Consider the following 21,743-nt stretch of genomic DNA (forward strand, 5'->3'; position numbering starts at 1 on the left):
TCGTTTTCCCCAAGCATGAGGAAGGACAATCCCAAAATTATCTCACTGTTCCTTATGTTTGGTTTATGTTCCTCAAAAGCAATACAACAGTTTTAATATCATAAAATCCTAATAGTCAATAACTTCTAAAACTTATGCATACCCAACACCTAATGACTGACTTAAATCCTAATACCTTCTTATTCTGTGCTAACTTTACCTGTACTATAAAAAACTCTTAATTATAGGTCAGACCAGTACCTAAAGAATATGGCCCAGTTCAAAGATCACACTGGGCCATTTCCACTAACAATTAATTATGATCTCTTAACAAAATGGCTATTCTAAAAATCCTATGTATCTATCTTAATTTCTATAAAAGTTTCTAATTCCTAATCCTGATATATAAGGCTGATCATCAGCAATAAAGCTTCTGAAATAAAACCCAAATGCAAACTGTAATTGTACTAAAGCCAAAATCACAATTAGTAGAAGGTGGGAGCAATGAAATTTCAAAAGTTAGTTGTATTCTTATAAAACTTTATGGTATCATGTTTGATCATGCTTGGACTAACATAATTCCCTGACACAGCATGACCTATTCTAAAATATTTTCTATGAATTCAGTTTCTATTATAAGTAGAAAAAACTTACACTAGTTATAACTAAAGAACCGTATTAAAAGAATGCAGTCCAGCCCAAAATGGACCTGGGCCCTTAGGAATGTGGCCCAGCCCAAAGTTCGTGCTGGGCCATTTCTGGTAACCCTAGATAACCATCTCATGCTGGAAACAGCTCTCTAAATGTATATACCAATTCTACAAATATATTTTTAAGTCTTATAAAGAAGCTTGTATCACGTATAAGGCTCCCAAATGTGATCTGAGTTTGAACTGTGTTAAGTTTAAAGCCGAAACCGCAGTCTGTGAGAAGCGGGAACAATGGATCCCTAGAGTCAGCCATGCCTGTCATATTCGCAGAACTTCATGCTTAGATCGTTAAAATCCCTACCAGTGGGTAATGCTAAACAACAAGGAAAAGAGGAGGGAATGGGCCTTCAGCTCCTGAACCAGCCTGGTGGTCTCAGGGTCCGCAGCTTGCCTGGATCCCTAACGCTCAGGCAGGCCTCCACGGCTGGCTCCCAACAGTAATTAACAAATATTATTGGGATTAAAGGAAAAAATGGTACTCATGACCACTTTATGACTATTAGGCAAGGTTTTTTAAAAAAATATTTCCATTTTATTAGATTAAGAACACAACAAAATCAATAGGAATGAGGAGAAAAGATGGGGAAAGAAACAGAGAAAAGGGCCAGGTGCAGTGCTTCATGCCTGTAATCCCAGCACTTTGGGAGGCAGAGGTGAGAGGCAAAGGTTCTTAACCTCCATCCAAGAATGGTTTTCAGTAGAATCTTGGGCAATGTGATTATATGCAAAATTATGTGCAGATGGAAATTTTTCTCCAGTGAGGAACTGTAACTTTTATCAGATTCTCAGAGAACTCCGTGACTCAACAAATGTCAGAACCACTCAGAAAGCCTACAGATAAATACCAATCTAGCATCTTCCTAATGCCAGTATTATAAGAAGTATAAAATAAGGCAGATGTTTACAGAGAATGTGGTATTATGGAAAGTATGGTACCTTCCATTCTTGGGAGTAAGCAGGATTATACATTAAGATATCACACATATCAAGTATTTTGTTATACTTGATAAACAGGAATGGATAACTTTCAAAAACCAGAGAACAACACAGCAGATTTCTCGGATGATGGGAAGATTTAGAGTTGTCCCTCAATCCTCTGTGGTAATTGGTAGACATTTGTCTTATTCTAAGCAGTTGATAATCAGCCCATATGATGCAATTTAGCATTGCATCTTCTGTACCACTGAGTCTTTACAACAACCCTGAGAAGTAGACATTTTGGTCTTCATTTTACAAATGAGGAAATTGGAGACCAAGGAGTTAAATGATATATATATATATATATATATATATTTTTTTTTTTTTTTTGCCATTACACTAAGTAGCAGAGTAATGATTTGAATCCCTGTCCTACCCAAGTCCCCACCCTTTGTACAGGTACCCAATGCCAGCAATAGTCAGAATCTCCCCTTGACCACACTGCCACTGGACTTTCCCTGAAGCATTGATGCATAGTTTGCATTATCCTTTCTTTAATTTTCCCTTCATGCAGAAAAACTACTGAGCATACAAATAACCAAGATTTAGAGCAGGGAACAGTAGATGGAGGGGCACAAATTCTAAGAAAGTTAAAGGAGTGTTCACAGATACCAGACCCAAGAGCTTACACATGCTTTGACCTGCCATTTAAAATCAAACACAAAAATTTATGAAGGACTCTAAGAGATACTGGTTTGCAGATGAGAGCACTGAGGCTTGCATGACTTTTCCAGGGCACTCTAACTTTAAATTATGCCCCTCACCTACACTCGTGTCACACTGATGAACTCCTCCTGCATGTTGCCCAGATGATAACTTCTTTTGAAACTACTAGAGTTTGCATGCTAACAGTCAAACCAGTTCTAACTCAGAAGAAAGATACCAATGCTAAAAATAGAGACCACCAAACACAGCAGGCACTGGAGGGGTGGGGGACCTGAAAACTCATTCCATTTTCCACCCCACTATACTGTCAAAAGAAATCTACTGGCTTATGGATATTTTTGTGTGCTCAGCTATTGGCTCTGGATTTTCTACATATTCATTTTTCTACGATGAGGAAGGTGATTGTCCCTTATGCTGTGAGGACTAAAAGAGATAATCATGTAAGATATTTAGTGTAGTGGCGGCACACAGGGAACACTCATGAGTTTAGGCATTATTTTTCATCCATTCAATAAATATTGGCTAAGTACTTCCTGGGTGCTAAGCACTGCTCTAGGTGCTTGGGATAATTTACTGAGTATATTATATTGACTTATCTTGAATCAAATAGTATATTATGCCAAAAGGTAATGCGTATTATGGAAGTAATAAAAAACAGTAAGAGAGAGAGAGAGAGAGATTGGGTATGTTGGGCAGGGGTGCCAGTTGGAATTTTCACGAGGGCGGTCAGGCCTCATTGAAAAGATGACAACTGAGTGAAGACATGAAGTAGCAGTGGAAGTTAGCTGTGAGGTTATCGGGGAGAGAGGGAGACCATGCATCAGGAACAGCCAGAACAATGCCTTAGAGCAAGGACCACCATGGAGGCCAGTGTGAGGTAATAGAAGAGTGACAGACATGTAGGTGGAGATGTCAGAAAGGTAAGGGACAGGACAGGACCAATCATGAAGGCCTTGTGGGCCATTCAAGGGAATTTTTATTCTGAGTTAAAGGGGGGAGCTGTGACAGTATTGAGCAAAGGGGTGACATGATCTGACTTAAATTGTAATGGGATCCTTGTGGCTGTTGTGTGGAGAGTAGACTATGGCATAAAAGTAGAAGTCAGCTGTCTTGATAGGAGGCTAATGTTGTGGTCCAGCCAGGGCCAGAAGTGCAGCAAGAGAGGGTGTGATGAGCAGTGACCAGATTTGTGGATGTGTTAGTTATGGCTAAATTATTCTATCCAATTTTTCATAGAGCTCCTCAGCACCCTTAGCCATGGAGTTTCTAGGCTGAGAAAGACCCGTGTAAACTTTTTTAAACATACAGTGAGTCTTCCGAGACATTCTGTAGGCAGTGTGATGATGGTAAAACCATTTATTTATTCTCCATTTTCAGAAATCTCATGTTATGTTTAAGAAATGCCTTATTCTGTTAGTGTTTTTCTGGTGTTTAGTAAGAAAAGTACCTTCAAATAACCATAATTATATGGAGATTCAAGTTCATCTGTAGATTGAAGTGGCTAAATCTGAATTACAAAAAAAATTGAGCCAATAAACTTAGGGGAAATGAAGTTTGCTGAGAAAGTTGTTGATATATCAAGGTTTGGTATACTTACCTTTTTTCCCTCTAGAAATGATCTTATCATCTCTTATCTAAATAAAAGTTTAATGATTATATATAAGGGAAAAACACCACAGTTCTGGGGTAGCAAAACTCAGTAAACTATTCTGGAATTTGCCATTAAGAAGTAGACAAAGGACAGGAACAGCTACTTCTCAAAGGAAGACATACAAGCAGCCAATAAACACATGAACAAATTCCCAGCCTCACTAATCATCAGAGAAATGCAAATCAAAACTACAATGAGATGCCACCTAACACCAATAAGGATGGCTATCATTAATAAGTCAAAAAGCAACAACTGCTGGTGTGACTGCAGAGAAAAGGGGACGCTTCTACACTGTTGGTGGGAATGTAAGCTAGTTTAACCTCTGTGGAAAGCAGTGTGGCAATTTCTAAAATAACTAAAAATTGAGCTTCCATATGATTCAGCAATCCCTCTCCTAGGAATAGACTCAGAGGACCATAAATTGCTCTACCAAAAAGACACCTGCACACACATGTTTATTGCCAAACTATTCATAATAGCAAAAACATGGAACCAACCCTATTGCCTTTGAAAGTGGACTGGATCAAGAAAATACGGTACATATACATGATGAAATATTATGCAGCCATAAAGAAGAAAAAAATCATGGCCTTTGCATCAACTTGGATGCAGCTGGAAACCATCATATTAAGTAAACTATCACAGAAACAAAGAACCAAATACCACACATTCTCACTCACAAGCAGGCCCTGAACACTAGTCACACGAGCACAAGGGTGGGATCGGCAGACACTGAGCTCTGCCAGAGGAGAGAGGGAGGGAAGTGGGAGGAAGGAAAGAGGGAGGGGAGCATATGGCAACACAATGGGTACCTGGTCCGTTATTGGAGCTCTGCCAGAGGAGAGAGGGAGGGAAGTGGGAGGAAGGAAAGAGGGAGGGGAGCATATGGCAACACAATGGGTACCTGGTCCGTTATTGGGGGGAGAGAGGGCCACCTAGAAGCCCAAGCCTCATCTGCATGCAACCTACTTATGTAGTAAATCCTCACTTGTACCCCATAACTCTAAAAACAAATAAATCAAAATATCCTAGGATTTGTCTTCCAGCATTTAAATACCAACAAAATGATGAGTTACATTACTTCCCATATGATAGAAGGTCAGAAGAAAAATCTGTGAAAGCAGAAAAGCCAGAGTTTTTTGTTTTTTGTTTTTTTTGAGTTGGAGTTTCACTCTGTTGCCCAGGCTGGAGTGCAATGGCATGCTCATGGCCACCCTAGTGTTGACCTGCTGGCCTCCGGCGATCCTTCTGCCTCAGCCTTCCATGTTATTGGAACTACAGGCTCACACTACCACACCTGGCTAATTTTTTATTTATTGTAGAGATGAGGTCTTGCCAAGTTTCCCGGGCTGGTCTCAAACCCATGGGCTCAGGTAATCCACTCACCTCAGCCTCCCAAAGTGCTGGGATTACAGGCTAAGCCAGCGAGCCTGGCCCAGAATTACTTTTTTAAAAGGCAAATGACTGTTTCTTTCGCCCGTACCAGCTCTAGCATGTCTCCCTTTCTTTTCTCTCTTCTTTCTCTAATAAACTTTGCTTTAAAACTTTTTTTAAAAAGGCATATGAATTATATTCTGAATCCCAAAAACCAGTCCTAAATCCAGGGAGAGTGACCCTCTGCAGGTATCAGCCTCCCGATCCCAGCCATAAACAGGGTTTGCCTGTGCAGAGAGCCAGCAGTCTCACTCCTGCTAATACCAGCTTCATAGAACTGGCAATTTATACCATAGAACCATGCAAAGTTAAGCAAGAAGTTACCCAAAGTTTATCTAATTTAAGCCCGTCCTTTCACAGATACATAGACTGAGACCCAGAAAAACACAATTCATTCTTTGCTTTCTCTGTTTTGCTCTACGTTGAAAATATTTGTCAGGCTCTTATGCAGTTTAAATTAAGTTTAGGTGATACCAGATACCCCTGGAATGGCATTAATCTTCCCTAGGCAGGTGAATCATGCTGTGAGAAGAAAGGTATGTCCTGTGGGAATAGAATGAGTCAGCCCAAGGTGGAGGAAGGGCAAACTGGTTACCTGCCTGTGTTCAGAGGTGAAATGTGAGCTCTGTCCCCACAGGGCCTTGGCCTCCACAAAGTCATCACTTTTCGGTTGGCCAGGCAGTGGAACCTTCCCCATGGAGATCTCTGGACTCTGGCAACCCAAGGGAGCCTTTGCAACAGGCTTGAGCTTTTCCACAGCAGTCTTTTTAGATGACATAGAAAACAAGAGCACCTCAAATGAGTAAAGTAACTTTCATGCAATGTCTAGTCAATCCAGTAACCATCCCCAGTGTGGGGTGCGGTGTGAGTATCTGGGTTGCTTTGTAAATAATAAGACTAACTTTTACAAACTGTGGACAATTCAGTCCACAACGAGACAACCTTAGACTGCATAAGATATCTCCTGATACTGTTGTCAAGTGTTTTGTTTATGATAATATATAGGAAATATAGGCCATATTCTAAATGGACTATAATCTAGTTTGGTTAAATTAATTCCTTAAATCGTCATAAATGGACAAAAACTGAAGGATATATATAGATATGAACCATAAGAGATTTAAATCTCCCAGTGTTTTACCCATCTGCCTTTTCTAGAACATACGACTGTTCTACATGCATGTTAAGAAGTGTCTCAGGCCCCCATGACATTTGCTTTTAGATCATGGCTATATGTCAACTGTGAAAAGTTACTGAAAAGGAGAGTAAAATATTACCTGTCAGTGGAAATTTAAACCATGGAAAAAGTAATGCAATAAATAAATGTGGTTATATTCCTATTTAAGTAGTTAAAACGAGATATTTATATGGCTGAGAGAGTAAAATGAAGAGAAAAAAATAGATAAGTGTAAGGTAAATAATAAAAAAGAATAGCTAAGGGATGCTTGTTTATTATGACACTACATGCCAGTGAATTTCAAGGGTGATGTTGATCCAACTAAAAAAATGTTTTTCTGCAAAGTGTATTAGCAAAAAAAAAAAAAAAAAAAAAAGACTCTTTTCAGCTTCCTACTTGCCCACTAACTTTGATGTTCTCCTGAAAGCTCCACACTGTCAAGATCAGAAAACAGAAATAAAAAGTCAGTAGAAGGTGTTGAGGCAAACAGGATGCCCTGGCAAAGGAGGAGCACAAAACAAAGATGTTAAGTCAAAAATAGATCCAAAACAACTTCCAAAGAAAAGTATTGCTTTTCAAGTTTTGAAAGAGGGGAAATTGTGGCCAATAGAAAAGCAGAAGGAGAAAAGATAACATAAACTCCAAGTGACTCTCCATGGAGTCCTGAAGATGAAAGAGATGGAACTTCAGATACCAGAAACCCTAAGGAGTGGCTCACTGGAGCCAAGACAGCCAGCAGAGAAGCAGCTGAGAAGAAGCTGACACACAGTTCATTAAAACCACAACCTCTATCTCTCTTGTAAACAGCTGAGCATTTTGAGTATATGCAACAGTCCTAGGTTGTAAATACCCCTATATGTAAAGATGTAGTTTTAAAGGAACACTGTTAGGATAATAAAAATTAATTCAGCTCTTTTGTGGCTACTCAGTAAAGTCTAATGACAACATAGAGATAAGACAGCAGTAAAAACAGAGCTTTTATTTTTAAGTTTTTGCATATACCTCTCTGTTATCCTGGGATGTCCTACTCATCTTCCATGAGCGATTTTCTCATAACTTCAGACCGAAATGTCCTCTCAAACCCAAGAAATCAAATTTTGTTTGCACTGGTCTTTCTGCTTATTTGTCTGTCTTTTCTTTTTTTTTCATTCTTCCATCTTTTCTTTTTTGATTGGCACAATACATTTACTGCCTTACTAGACTGGAAAGCTCTCAGAAAACAAGGTTGTACATTTATCTTCATTTCCTACTTCCACTCCAGTGTCAAGCACAGTATTTTTGCACACAGTTGATGCTCAGTAAGTTTTTTGTTGAATAAATAAAATTGCTACAGAAAGTTAAGAAATAAACCTGTGAAAGTTTCAGTCTGAAAGGTGATTGTTTAATAATGTTTGAAATCAAGCTTCTCTTGCGCTTTCTAAAGTGCTAGCTGGGGCGGGTGTGATGGCTCACGCCTGTAAGCCCAGGACTTTGGGAGGCGGAAGTGAGGGGATTGCTTGAGCCCAGGAGTTCAAGACCACCTTGGGCAACAGAGCGAGACTTCGTATCTATAATAACATAAAATAAAATAAAAAAGTAAAGTATTAGCCAGGTTGAATGCTAAGTTTATGTTTAACTTTATAAAAACCACTCAGCTGTTTTCCAAAGTGACTGCACCATTTTATATTCCCACAGCAATTTATGAGGATTCTAGTTTGTCCACATCCTTGCTAATATTTATTATTTTCTTTTTATTGAAGCCATTATGGTGGATATGTAGTGGAGTCTTGTGGTTTTGATTTGTACTTAATGACTAATTTTGTTGATAGATTAATTGGTGTATCTTCTTTGGTGAAATACCTATTCAAATCTTTTGCCCATTTTTAACTGGATTTTTTCTTGTTACTATTGAGCTGTTGTAGTTATTTAAATAGCTGAATACAAGTTCTTTATCAGATATGTTTGCAAATATTTTCTCCAAATCTGTGCCTTGTCTTTTCATCCTTTTCACCAAAGTGTCTTTCAAAGATCACAACTTTTTAATTTCAATGAAGTTCAATTCATCAACTTTTACTTTTTGAATCATGCTTTTGGTATCTTAACTTTCTGGCTAAGTCAACACCTTAGAGAGTTTCTCTTACCTTTTCTTCTAAGAGTTTTTATCATTTTAGCTCTTATATCTAGTATTAATTTTTGTGTGTGATGTTGAGTAAAGTTCTAAATTTATCATTTCACACATGTATATACAGTGAAATTTCCACAGCACCATTTATTAAAAAGATGATCTTTTCCCCCATTAAATTTCTTGATACCATTATCAAAAATCAATTAACCACAAATATAAGAGCTTATTTCTGGACTGTCAATTCTGTTTCATTAATCTATATGCCTGTCCTTTTGTCAGTACCACACTGTTACTGTTGTTTCATAAAAAATTTTGATATTGGTAATCCTCAAACTTAGATTTTATTTACAACTTTTTTTGCCAATATAGTTCCTTTATATTTCCATATAAATTTTATAATCACCTTGTCAATTTCTACAAAAAAAAGTCACTGGGATTTTAGTAAGGATCATGCTGAATCTGTAGATCAATTTTGAAAAATGTGCCATTTTAACAATGTTCAGTCTTCCATCCAATCCATGAACATACAATATTTAACTAGATCTTCTTTCACTTATAATAATGTTTTGTAATTTCCAGCATACAAGTGTTATGCTTCTTTGTTAAATTTATTCTTAAGTTTTTTTTTTTTTTGAGTTGGAGTCTCACTCTGTTGCCCAGACTGGAGTGCAGTGGCCACTTCCGGCCACCACAGCCTCGACCTGCTGGGTTCCGGTGATCCTTCCGCCTCAGCCTTCCAAGTAGCTGGAACTACAGGCACGCGCTACCATGCTCAGCTAATTTTTTGATTTATTGTAGAGATGAGGTCTCGCCAAGTTGCCCAGGCGAGTCTCGAACCCGCGGGCTCAGGCAATCCACTCACCTCAGCCTCCCAAAGGCGTAGGATTACAGGTTGAGCCACCGAGCCTGGCTCTATTCTTAAGTGTTTTATTCTTTTTGATGCTGTTGTGAGTGGAGTTGTTTTAATTTTAATTTTTTTTTTTTTTAGTCAAGGTCTCATTTTGTTGTTGCCCAGGCTGGAGTGCGGTGGCGTGATCATGGCTCACTTCAGTCTCCAACTCCTGGGCTTAAGTGATCTTCATGGGTCAGACTCTCTGAGTCAAGTAGCTGGGATAATAGGCATGCACCATCGCACCTGGCTAATTTTTAATTTTTCTGTAGAGACGAGGTCTCACTGTGTTGCCCAGACTGGTCTTGAACTTATGGGCTTCAGTGATCCTCCTGCCTCTGCTGGAGCTCGAAGTGTTGAGATTACAGGCATGAGCCATTGTGTCTGGCTAAGTTGTCTTAGTTTTTTGATTTTTTAAATTTGAATTGAAGTCTCACTCTTGTCGCCCAGGCTGGAGTGCAGCAGCACACTCCTGGCCACTGTAGCCTCCACCTGCTGGACTTAGGCGATCCTTCCGCCTCAGCCTTCCAAGTAGCACGCCACCAGGTCCAGCTAGTTTTTTTTGTGATTTATTGTAGAGACAAGGTCTCACCAAATTGCCCAGGCTGGTCTCGAACCCGTGAGCTCAGGCAATCTTCTTGCCTTCAGCCTCCCAAAATGCTGGGATTACAGGCTGAGCCACTGTGCCCGGCCAGTTTTTGGATTATTAATTGTTAGTATATAGAAGTATAATTGATTTTTGTGTTTTGATTTTGTATCCTATGACCTTGCTGAACCCATTTATTAGTGTGTGTATTCCTTAGGATTTTCTCATATACAGGATTATAGGAGGACTTCATTTCAATTATTATTTTTAATTAATTACCCTGACTAGAACCTACAGGACAATATTGAATAGAAGTAGCAAGAGCAGATATCATTGCCTTGTTTTAATCTTAGAAGAAAAGTATTTGTTTTTTTACCATTAAATAAGGTATTAGCTGTAGATTTTTCACAGATGGTCTTCATCAGGTTAGGAAGTTAGTTCCCTTTTATTCCTACTTTGTTGAGAATTTTTAATATGAAAAAGTGCTGAATTTTGTCAAATGCTTTTTCTACATCTATTGAGATGATAATGTAGTTTTTCTTTATTTTATTAATATGGTATATTACACTAATTTATTTTCAAATGTTAGATCAACTTTGCATTTCTGGGATCATCTTCACTTGGTTTTATTTGTTGCTAGATTCTGTTTGTTACTATTTTGTGAAAGATTTTTGCATCTATGTTCATAAGAGTTATTGGTCTATAGTTTTCTTTTAGTATAATGTCTTTGTTTGGTTTTGGTATCAACTCATACTGATCTTATAGAATGAGTTGGACGGTATTTTCTTCTCTATTTTTGAAAAAATTTGGAAATGATTGGTATTGTTTCTTTAAGTATTTGATAGAAGTTATCAGTGAAGCCATTTGGGCATGAGCTTTTTATTGTGGGAAAACTTTAAATGATAAATTCACGTTCTTCACTTTTTATTGGTCTGTTTATATTTTTATTTCTTCTTGAGTTAGTTATGCTAATTTGAGTCTTTTTTGGAATTTTCCCATTTTACCTAAGTCATCTAATTTGTTGTCATAAAGGTGTGTACACTATTTTCTCGTGAGCCTCCTAATTTTTGTAAAGTTCATAATGATGTCCCTTCTTTCATTTTTGATTTTAATCATTTATGTCTTTTTTAATTCATGGTCAATCTACTGAAAGCCATACCAATTTCCTTCATCTTTTCAGTGAACCAACTTTTTTTTTCATGATTTTATCTATTTGTTCTGTTTTCTATTTCCTTGATTTTTCCCTCTACTCTTCATTATATCTCCCTTCTGCTTGCTTTATGTTTAGTTTAATTTCTTTTCTAGCTTTTTATGGTAGAAACTTAAGTTATTAATTTGAGATCTTTCTTCTTTACTAATATACACACTTAAAGCTATAAACTTTGCTCTGAGCACAGCTTTACCTGTATCCCTTGCTGTGATTTTGTTTTTTATGTAATTCAAAATATTTTCGAATTTCCCTTGTGATTTCTTTTTAAATAAATTATTTTCTAAATATCTTTCTATTGTAGATTCTTGTTTAATTCTTTTGTTGTCGGGGAATATATTTTCTGTGATTCCAGTTGTTTTAAATTGATTGAGATTGTTTTGTGAACTAACATATAAACTCTCCTTGAGAATGTTGAAAAGAATAGATACTCTGTTGTCATTGGGTAAAGTATTCTAGAAAGGTCAGTTAGGTCAAGTTGATTGATAGTGTTATTCAAGTTTCCTGTGTCCTTGCTGATTTTTTGTGTAGTCTCAGTTATTGAGAGTGGAATATTGAAGTCTCTAACTATTATTTTTCAATTTTTTATTTCTTCATTCAGTTGTCATTTTTGTCTCGTGTATTTTGGGGCTCTTTTGTTAGGTGCATATACATTCATAATTATTATGTTGTTTTGAAGAATTGACCCTTTTATCATTATGAAATGTCCCTCTTTATTGCTAATGATATTACTTGACTTAAAGTGTATTTTGTTTGACACTAATATAGCCATTTCAGCTCCTTATGGTTACAATTCACAGGGTATATCTTTTTCATCCTTTTACTTCAATACTTATATATCTTTTAATTTAGATTATGCCTCTTGTGGTGGCATATAATTTGATTAATTGGATTTTTCCCCATCCAATCTGACAACCTCTGCCTGTTCCTTGGACTTTTTGCTCCAATCACATTTTTAAACATTATTGGTATAGTTAGATCTATGTCTGCCACTTTTTTTCAGTATATTTTACAACTCTTTTGTTCCTTTGTTCCTCCTTTACTGCCCTGTTTTGCATTAAATTGATATTTTTAGTGTACCGTTGCAATTCTTTTGGTTCTTGACTATATTCATTGAGTTATTTTCCTTGGGATTGCTTTAGGAATCATACATATTAACTTATCACTCTCTACTTTATTTATTTATTTATTTATTTTTTGAGTTGGAGTCTCGCTCTGTCGCCCAAACTGGAGCGCAGTAGCCGCTCCCGGCCACCGCAGCCTCGACCCGTTGGGCTCCGGCGATCCTTCCACCTCAGCCTTCCGAGTAGCCGGAATTACAGGCGCGCGCTACCACGCCCGGCTAATTTTTTGATTTATTGTAGAGATGAGGTCTCGCTGCCCAGGTGGGTCTCGAACCCGCGGGCTCAGGCAATCCACTCACCTCAGCCTCCCAAAGGCACGGGATTACAGGCTGAGCCACCGAGCCCGGCTCACTCTCGACTTTAGACTTTCCTCACTTAATTCTAGATCACATAGGAACTTTGCTCTAATATATCCCTCCCTTTGTACTATTGTCATATATATTATAACTATGTATGCTATAAATCCAACAATGCAGTGCGGTAAACATTCTATGCAATCTCATGTCTTTTAAAGAATTCAAGAGAAGATAAATACACGTGTATATACATATGCAAATGTATACGCACGCGCTCATGTGTGTGTGTGTGTGTGTGTGTGTGTGTGTGTGTGTGTGTGTGTTTTGTATGTACCCAATTTACATTTTGGTGCTCTTCAGTTTTTTGTATGGGTTCAGATTACTATCTGATGTAATTTCCTTTCAGCCTAAGGGATGTCATGTATCATTTCTTGTAAAGCAAGTCTGCTAGCAATGAATTCAGTCTTTGTCTGGGGATATCTTTATTTCAGCTTCAGTTTTGAAGGATAGTTTATTGGATACAGAATGCTTGATTGACATTTTTTAAGTACTTAAGTATGTCATGTCAGTGCCTTCTGGCATGTATTTTTCCTGATGAGAAGTCAGCCATTAATAGTACTATTGTGCCCCTGTATGTGGTGAGTCATTTTTCTCTTTGCTGCTTTCAAGGTTTTTCTCTGGCTTTGGCTTTAAGCAGTTTAGATCTGTACATCTCTTTCTGTGTATCCTGCTTGAGTTTGTTGTGCATCTTGGATTCATAGATTAATATTTTTCATCCAACTTGGGAAGTTTTAGGTTATTATTGCTTTAAATATATTTTCCTGCTCTTTTTCTCTCTCTTCTCTTTCTTGCACACCATTATTCATATCAATATATGACATGCACTGTATGTCTGACATTGTCCACAGGTCTCTTCATACTTTTATCTGTTTTTTTTTTTTAGATGGGATAATTTATATCTTTAAGTTCACTGATTCTTCTTCTATCTAAAAGCTGCTATTGAGTCTGTCTAAGAAATGTTATTATCACTATACTTTTATTGTTATTGTACTTTTACAGGGTGTCTGTTTGATTCTATTTTATAATTTCTATCTCTTTGTTGACATTTTCTACTTGTTGAGTCATTGTTGTAATATATTCCTTTAACTTTTTTTTTTTTCAGTCAGAGTCTCACTCTGGCCTGATCACAGTTCACTGTAGCCTTGACTTCCTGGGCTCAGGCAGTCCTTCTGCTTCAGCTTCCCAAGTAACGGGGACTACAGGTGGACACCACCACGCCTGGTTAAATTTTTGATTTTTTTGTAAAGGTGAGGTCTTACTATGTTGCGCAGGTTGCTCTTAAACTCCTGGAATCAAGCAATCCTTCTGCCTTTGCTTCTCAAAATGCTTGGATTTCTGGTAGGAGCCACTGTGCTTGGTGTCCTTGGACTCTTTAAACATGGTTTCCTTTAGTCTCTGAACATATGTATAATTGCTACTTAGAAGTCTTTGCTAAATCCAACATGAAGAACCACCCAGAGATGATCTTTGTTCACTGTTTTTTTCTGTTAGTATAGATCACACTTTACTGTTTCTTGGCATGTCTTATGATTTTGTTGCTGTTGCTAAAAATGAAACATGTCAGATAATCATCTATTGTTGCAGTTTTGGATTCTTAATTCCCCCAAGTATGTTGTTGCCATATTTTGGTTTTGTTTAATAACTTGCAAGGACACATCTATAGAATCTCTTTACCCAGCTCCGTGTGGCTGCTGGTGTCTCCGCTCAGGTTTGCTTTGTTTTTTAAGTTCTTGTTCTCATTTTAAAGCCTTAATTCTTAGACATCACATTGTGTTTGCATAGATTAATGGGCAGCCAATGAATGGTCAGATATTGTGCCCAAACATCTCAAGAGAGTTTGAGCTTCCACTCTCTGGCAGTAAATCTGTGTATGTGTTGGGGGCGCACAGTTAGAGTGCTGGTAATTTTTAAGTCTTGGCTTTGCCTGACTCGGCTTTCTTGCGTTTCCTATGTACGTGTGCACAAGCTTACAGTCAGCCAATAATGTGTGGAAAACTTGGCTGTCTCCAGTTTTTCCTACACAGATACATATGGAGAGCTATGAAGGTTCTCTACGATGATCTTATTTTCCAAATACATTTCTGATTGATCTGCCAAACTGCTGCTTGCCATAATCTCAACCTTAGGCTAGCTGAGCTGCTGGGCTTCCCTTGTCTGCATGCCACCTATATTGCCACTGTTATTCGCCATGCTGCTAGATGTGAGATTTCATCACGTTCTGCCCCAAATCAAGTCTGCCTTCTCTGGCAGCGAGCACTCCTTTTTGCGCTTTTCCCCATGTTGGCAGAACTACTTTATGGACTGAGCTACAGGTGGAGGATGGGAGAGGCCTAGGTAGGAATGCCACACGGACTCCTACTACTCATACATGAAGTTCAGTAGTTTTGTTTTTTCAATGAATAACTGTTTTGCAGCATAGTGTATGCCTTGAGTTGATTTTCAGAGCCCTGATTGGGTTGTTTTTGACAAGGTATTCCATATTATTGCTTTTTGGGGAGAGGAACTGGTAAACTACTCACTCCAGCATACTGAACATCCTGCCTCTGCATCAGTTATTTTTAAATTTTTATTTATTTTTATTTTTGAGTCGGGATCTCACTCTGTCACCCAGGCTGGAGTGCAGTGGTACGATCACAGGGTACCACAGTCTTAACTAGTAATGAGCTCATGAGATCCTTCTGCCTCAGCCTCCCAATCAGCTGGCATGTACCACCATGCCCGACTAATTTTCTTGATTTATTTTGTAGGGTCGGGGTCTTGCTGGTCTCGAACTCCTGGGCTTAAGCAATCTTCTCACCTCAGCCTCCTAAAGTGCTGGGATTGCAGGCTTGAACCACCACACCGGGCCTATATCAGTCATCTCTAATATCTAATAGCTTGTCAGCTGATTGTGATGTGTAACCAGGATTGAGAATCACTGAGTTAGGGTCTGATTGCGGGAGAATAAATATTGATTTCACTTCATTCAATAAACATTTATGGAGCAGTGTCAAACACTGGACACAGTACTGAGGATATAAAGATTGTTGAACCCGGGACTCTAATGAGAGAGATATAGAGACCACAAGGAGCCAGCTCCGATGCAAACACACGAGGGTCTTTATTCAGGCTCGAGTCTGGGCTCCCGCCCGAAGCAGCAGCTTCAGGGACCAGAGCCCCGATTCACAATGGCAAGCAGTTTTTATGCACAATTACAGAGGGAGGGGAAAGAACTCCAAACTTGATTTTACATGATTGGGTAATTTCTCCTAATGGGTACGGGAATACTTGGTATTGGTGGGTGCTGCCCGTGATTGACAGAAACCCACGTAATGGGTCGAGTGAAATGTTAGATAAGTTAGGTCCATACAGTCTCTGCTTATGAAGTAACCTGAGCCGGCAGACAAAGGGTTACATTAGCCCTTTTAGTTTACCGATCCAGCCCAAGGCTTACTTAGGAAAGCTTGTTTGCTTAACCTTTACACAACATAACATAGTCATTATGGGACAACAAAAGCCAAACTTAACACATACAGTGAATGTGGGGTAGAAAATCATATACTAATTCTGGGAATTTATAATAGCAAGCTTATTATAGCAAGGCGGTTACTTTTATAAAGGTCTTTGTTCCCTGCAGGTTTACATAGCCACTGCGTGTAAATTATCACTGAGATATAAACCGGTGATAAAGCCCACCTAGAGAGGAGGTGGCTTCTCTAAGTCTGGTGCCACCTTGTAGGAATGTTTGAAAGAGGCTTATCGCTTTATCCTTTACATCCCGTTGTAAAAGCATAAGTTAGCCTACTGGTTTGGGGTTGACAATGCTTAACCCAAGGATTCTAAATACAAACACTGCTTCAAACCCGACATATGCCTAATTCTACGGGGTCTGAGGTAGGATTTAAAGTACTAAGATTTCATAAAATACATGAGGTAGGAATACACAAAATATATAGTAAACATGAGGTGGGGATATATGAAACATAGTGAACTAAATGCTACTTTTACAGCAAATAAGTTTCTTGGTTTCTTGGGTCTCTCAATAGCATGCTCTTAACCTAAATCTATTGTTGTCCTCTCAAGATGATGGTCTTATATCTTTTGAGTAGCACAGGCAGTGGGAAAGACAGAGAAACCAATAATGCAGTATATCCATGAGTGTGTAAGGATGGGTGAGGCTGGTTTTGCAAGCACAGTCAGCAAAGACAGTGCCCACAGTGCATCCTTTTTCTGAAACATGCTGATAGGCTGTCGCAATATCTTCAGAAAGTAACATAGTCATTAAGCAGATCTATACTTAACATAAATATGAATAAATATATTTATTCTAGGGACCTGGAAACATTTCCCAAAATTATATGGTGTTCTGAACACCTAACTTTAAGAGACCAGCATTTCACTTCATATAAAGTCTAATGCATTTTTTTTTTTTTAAAGTAGGATTTATTAAGAAGACAGAAAATCTCCCACAGTGGGAGGGGACCTGAAAGAGGTAGCGCGGTTTAATGCATTTTTTTAATGCTTTACTTTTGGCTGGACTATTTAGGAATAGCAACTCAACATCAGAGTCATTAAGGACAGTATACCATAGTGTTATGGACTCCAAGGTGGGGAGTCCATAGAGGTAAGCCATGGAGGTGTAGGAAGAAATATAGCACTTTTTAAAATCGAATGTGGTCTTTAAATTTTTTCTGTTGATTGAATGTTTCATTAAGTGAAAATGTTTATACAGTGGTATAGGGTTAGAACTTATAATAAGTAAGCATATATAGGTGGCATGCCCCGAATATTTTCTAATTAAGAATACCCAGTCACAAAAGTTGGAGCCCACTGGTGTATTGAAAAGAACACTAAACTGAAAATTGAGAGGAGATGGATGCTGGTCCCAGTTCAGCCACCAACTCAACTCACTGTGTGAACATGGGTGAATTACAAAGACTCTCTAGGCTTTGGTTTCCATATCTGTAAAGTCAAGGGCCTGGCATAAATATCCCTGAGCTCTCTCCCAGCTCTGGGATTCTGTAAATGGTTTTGTTCTTGCTTTTCTGATTAAGCATTATTATGACATCTCATGAGCAGAGGGTTATAATATTTTCTGTTTAGTATTTTAATTAGATGCAGTTGAAAGCCTATTTCTGAATTCCTGGAATATTTCCAGAGAGTACTATCTTTACCTTGGCTGTATCTCTGCTCTGTGGTATTGCTGGTCACAGATGATAATGCTATACACACGAGGATATTTATTTAAAATTTGTTAACTGTAGACATATTAACAAGGACATAGTACAATTAGTAACAGAGTACAAAAAGATTTACCTAGATGCAGTTACAGGTGCATGGAGGCATGTGTACACACACAATCAGCCCTTATCTATTGCCCCGTTTGATTGCCTTCTTAAATAGAAATTCAAAAGGCTTCAAGATTTAAGCTGAGTGATAAAGAACACTATGTATAATTTTAATAGGTAAAAGACCTACATAGATCCATACATATCACTAAACTGTGTCTACTGAAAAGTCAAATTATTGGACAGAAGACTCTTCAAAATTTAAATACACTAAAAGTTCAAGAGGTTAGTAAACCCTTATTAGTTTTGTAATTTAAATTCAAAGAAATTTAAAATCTTAAAATGTTTTATTTATTTATTTATTTTTACCTTTAATTTTTAAAAAAATTTTTAAATTTTAAATATGTGGGGTACAATTCAGGGTTAGGTATACAAATGATCATTATGCAGGTAACTTTCTTCTGTTTGGTATTTGAATTAGATGCAGATGTAAGCCTAGTTCTGAATTCCTGGAATATTTCCAGAGAGCACTTTCTTTACCTTGGCTATATCTCTTCTCTGTGGTGCTGCTGACATTGATAAAGTGTGCCTCTCCATCCCCTGGCAGTTTCCTACTACTGCCAGTCCCGTCCCCTCCCTCCCCTGGCAGTTTACATATTTTATTTAACTCCCCTGAAAACATTAATCAACTTTAAAATTTGATAGAGCAAGATGTTGGACTTCAGGATTTATGGATCTTGACAAAACAGACTATTGATGGTTTTTCTTCAATTAATTATGTTATTACACAGTCACAATCATTTCCTTAAAAGTTTGTGTTTCTCTGACTTAGTTTTGTTTGAGAGCTTCAGTAAATGACTTAGCATTACTAAATCATCTGTTCCCATAGTATTTTGACGTCTAATCATTTGCACACACTTTTTGAAATTGTAAATCAAAAGCTTAAAGAAATTTTAGAGAGTATAATAAAGGTGATCTTCCGTTTTCTAAATAATGCTATATAATATACAACATTATGATGCTTTTTATGAAGCAGTTTGTTCCAGAGGAAATATGAAGTGGAAGCTTATGAAAATACCATGAATCATTAGCATAAAGTTCAACTTTTTTTTGAGAGACAGAGTCTCGCTCTGCAACCAAGGCTGGAGTGCTGTGGCATGACCATGGTTCACTGCAGCCTTGAACTCCTGGGCTCAAGCTGCCTCAGTCTCCTAAGTAACTAGGATGATAGGCATGTACCACTATGCCAGGCTAATTTTTTTTAAAAATAGAAATGAGGTCTCACTAAGTTGCCCAGACTGGTCTCGAACTCCTGGCCTCAAGTGATCCTCCTGCCCTGCCCTCTTTAAGTGCTGGGATTATTGGTGTGAACCAAGTTCGCTATTAAACATCTGGCCAAGTTCAACTATTAAGAATCAGTTGCTACATGGCACTCCAGCCTGGGCAACAGAGTGAGACCCTATCTCAGAATAAAAATTGAAAAACAAAAAAACCCAAATTCTGGCGTGTTCTATGTAATTCATGAATTATTTTAAAGATTTGTCTTAAAGGATAATGAAAAAAAGAAATAGTATGATTTAAAAAAAGGCAAATCAGCTGGGCTCAGTGGCTCAGCACTTTGGGAGGCCGAGGAGAGTGGATTACCTGAGCCCACGGGTTCAAGACCAGCCCGGGCAAATTGGCGAGACCTCGTCTCTACAATTAATCAAAAATTATCTGGGCATGGTAGTGCACACCTGTAGTTCTGGCTGCTAGGAAGGCTGAGGTCGAGCCCAGCGGGTCGACGCTGGGGTGGCTGTGAGCATGCCAGTGCACTCTAGCCTGGGCGATGGAGTGAGACTCCAACTCAAAGAAAAAAAAAGACAAATCTTAGCTATTTTGATGTAAATAAATGTTGAAAAATATGAACTCAGACTATTACTGTAGAAACTAGGATGAAAATAAAGAGAAAAGCAAAAACAGAAGAGAAATTAGAAAATCGTCTGTTCTAAAGTAATATGAGACAGGGAAGACTGGACAAAAAATGAAAAAAAAAAAAGAAAATCTAGCTGTTTTAGAAATGGAGAAAGAAAGTGAAACTCTTAAGTCCCATAATTAATTTCATTCTGTATAGTAATGGAATAAAGGGTGAAAGAAATTGCCACTTTAAACTTAGATCTGTGTGAGCACAGCCTGTACTCTGTGATCCGCTGTGGGTATAGAATGCAGTCGTTTTGCTGCTGCCTAGAACAGCCAGCCAGGAACAAATTTCACTCTGGCTTCCAATTGGTAACCAAACCACAAGCTTGAATTCAGAGTTCTAACCTTTAGTTTTAATGCTGATCGTAGAAAAAGAGCTAGATTTTCTCCCCTGAGGGAGGGCATGGGTAGTGGGGAAGAAAGAGGTTGGCCATTTCCATGCAGTCTTCCCAGAGGATTAAAGGCCTTGCCTACTCTGCGCCCCCAGACCTGTAGCCCCTGAGCACCGCACTTCCTCCAAGTCCTTACTGTTTTGTGTTATTTGTTTTCTTGCATCATTATACCTCCATTTGTACGACGTATTTGTTTGGCCTGTCTTCTGCTTTTAAATTAGGTGATCCCGTTGGCTTTTCCAAATGACTTTCAAAGATTGGGAAATGGTCAAGGTCTGGAATGGTTTGGAAGGTTTTCTGTTTTAACTGGGCAACTTGACTTTCCCATCCCACACCATTCACACACACCTTCTCTTCAAATATTCTCTAGCCTGGGGCTTTTAAAAAATACTAACGTTTTCTTTTAGGATAGTTTCAAAAGTATAGAACTAGTATAAGGTTAGTACAGAGAATTCCCAGACAGACCCCTATTATTATCTTTCCTCACCCTGTAGACCGGAGGATTTTAACCCTGAGTCCACGGATTGAATTCAGAGAGTCCTTGAACTCCTGGAGTTTATGCCAAATTTTATTGCTTATTTGAAAATGCATTTCATTTCATTCAAGAACTACAAAGATTAAGCCTATACTTTTTGTTTTGTTCATCCTTTTTCTCTGCAATCTCTGCTCTCATGTTTTCCACCTCTCTAGTAAATGTTTTGATTTATTAGAACGCTATCTCCAAGTGTACATTTGCACCAGTGTGCATAGGAAGAAAGAACTGACCAAAGGGTTATCACACCCCTGTAAATCTCTGAGTCCCTTGACACTGAGTTCATATAAAATATTATCATCTCTATTGTTGGACGAGCCCAGTGTTCCTTCAAATGCAGGAGTCTGCCTACAGTACACAGTACAGTACACAGAGGTCTCAAAGTGTGAACACACTTCCCTGGACAAGATGCTGAAGGTGTTCCTGCATCTTGTCCAGGGAAGTGTGCATTTTTAACAATCCCCTAAAAGGATTTTAATGTACACTGTATCAAAACCATTTATGCAGGCTGCCTAAATTTCAAACATACACTAACAAAGTATATGGACCCTGAACATTTATCATAATATTGTAAGAAAGGGATTGGCGCCGGGCTCGGTGGCTCAGCCTGTAATCCTACACTTTGGGAGGCTGAAGTGAGTGGATTGCCTGAGCCTGTGGGTTCGAGACCCCCCTGGGCAACTTGGCGAGACCTCAGCTCTACAATAAATCAAAAAAATTAGCCGGGTGTGG

General features: G+C 38.3%; 1 protein-coding gene across 1 annotated transcript in view; it reads left to right on the forward strand.

The window, feature by feature from the left end:
* Window positions 1-21,743, forward strand: part of MYOM1 (myomesin 1) — a 146,811-nt gene that overhangs the window by 9,413 nt on the left and 115,655 nt on the right. The gene's annotated exons all lie outside the window — the stretch shown is intronic.

Source organism: Carlito syrichta, unplaced genomic scaffold (assembly GCF_000164805.1).
Source record: "Carlito syrichta isolate Samal-C Ts95f unplaced genomic scaffold, Tarsius_syrichta-2.0.1 Scaffold317479, whole genome shotgun sequence".
NCBI lineage: Eukaryota > Metazoa > Chordata > Mammalia > Primates > Tarsiidae > Carlito > Carlito syrichta.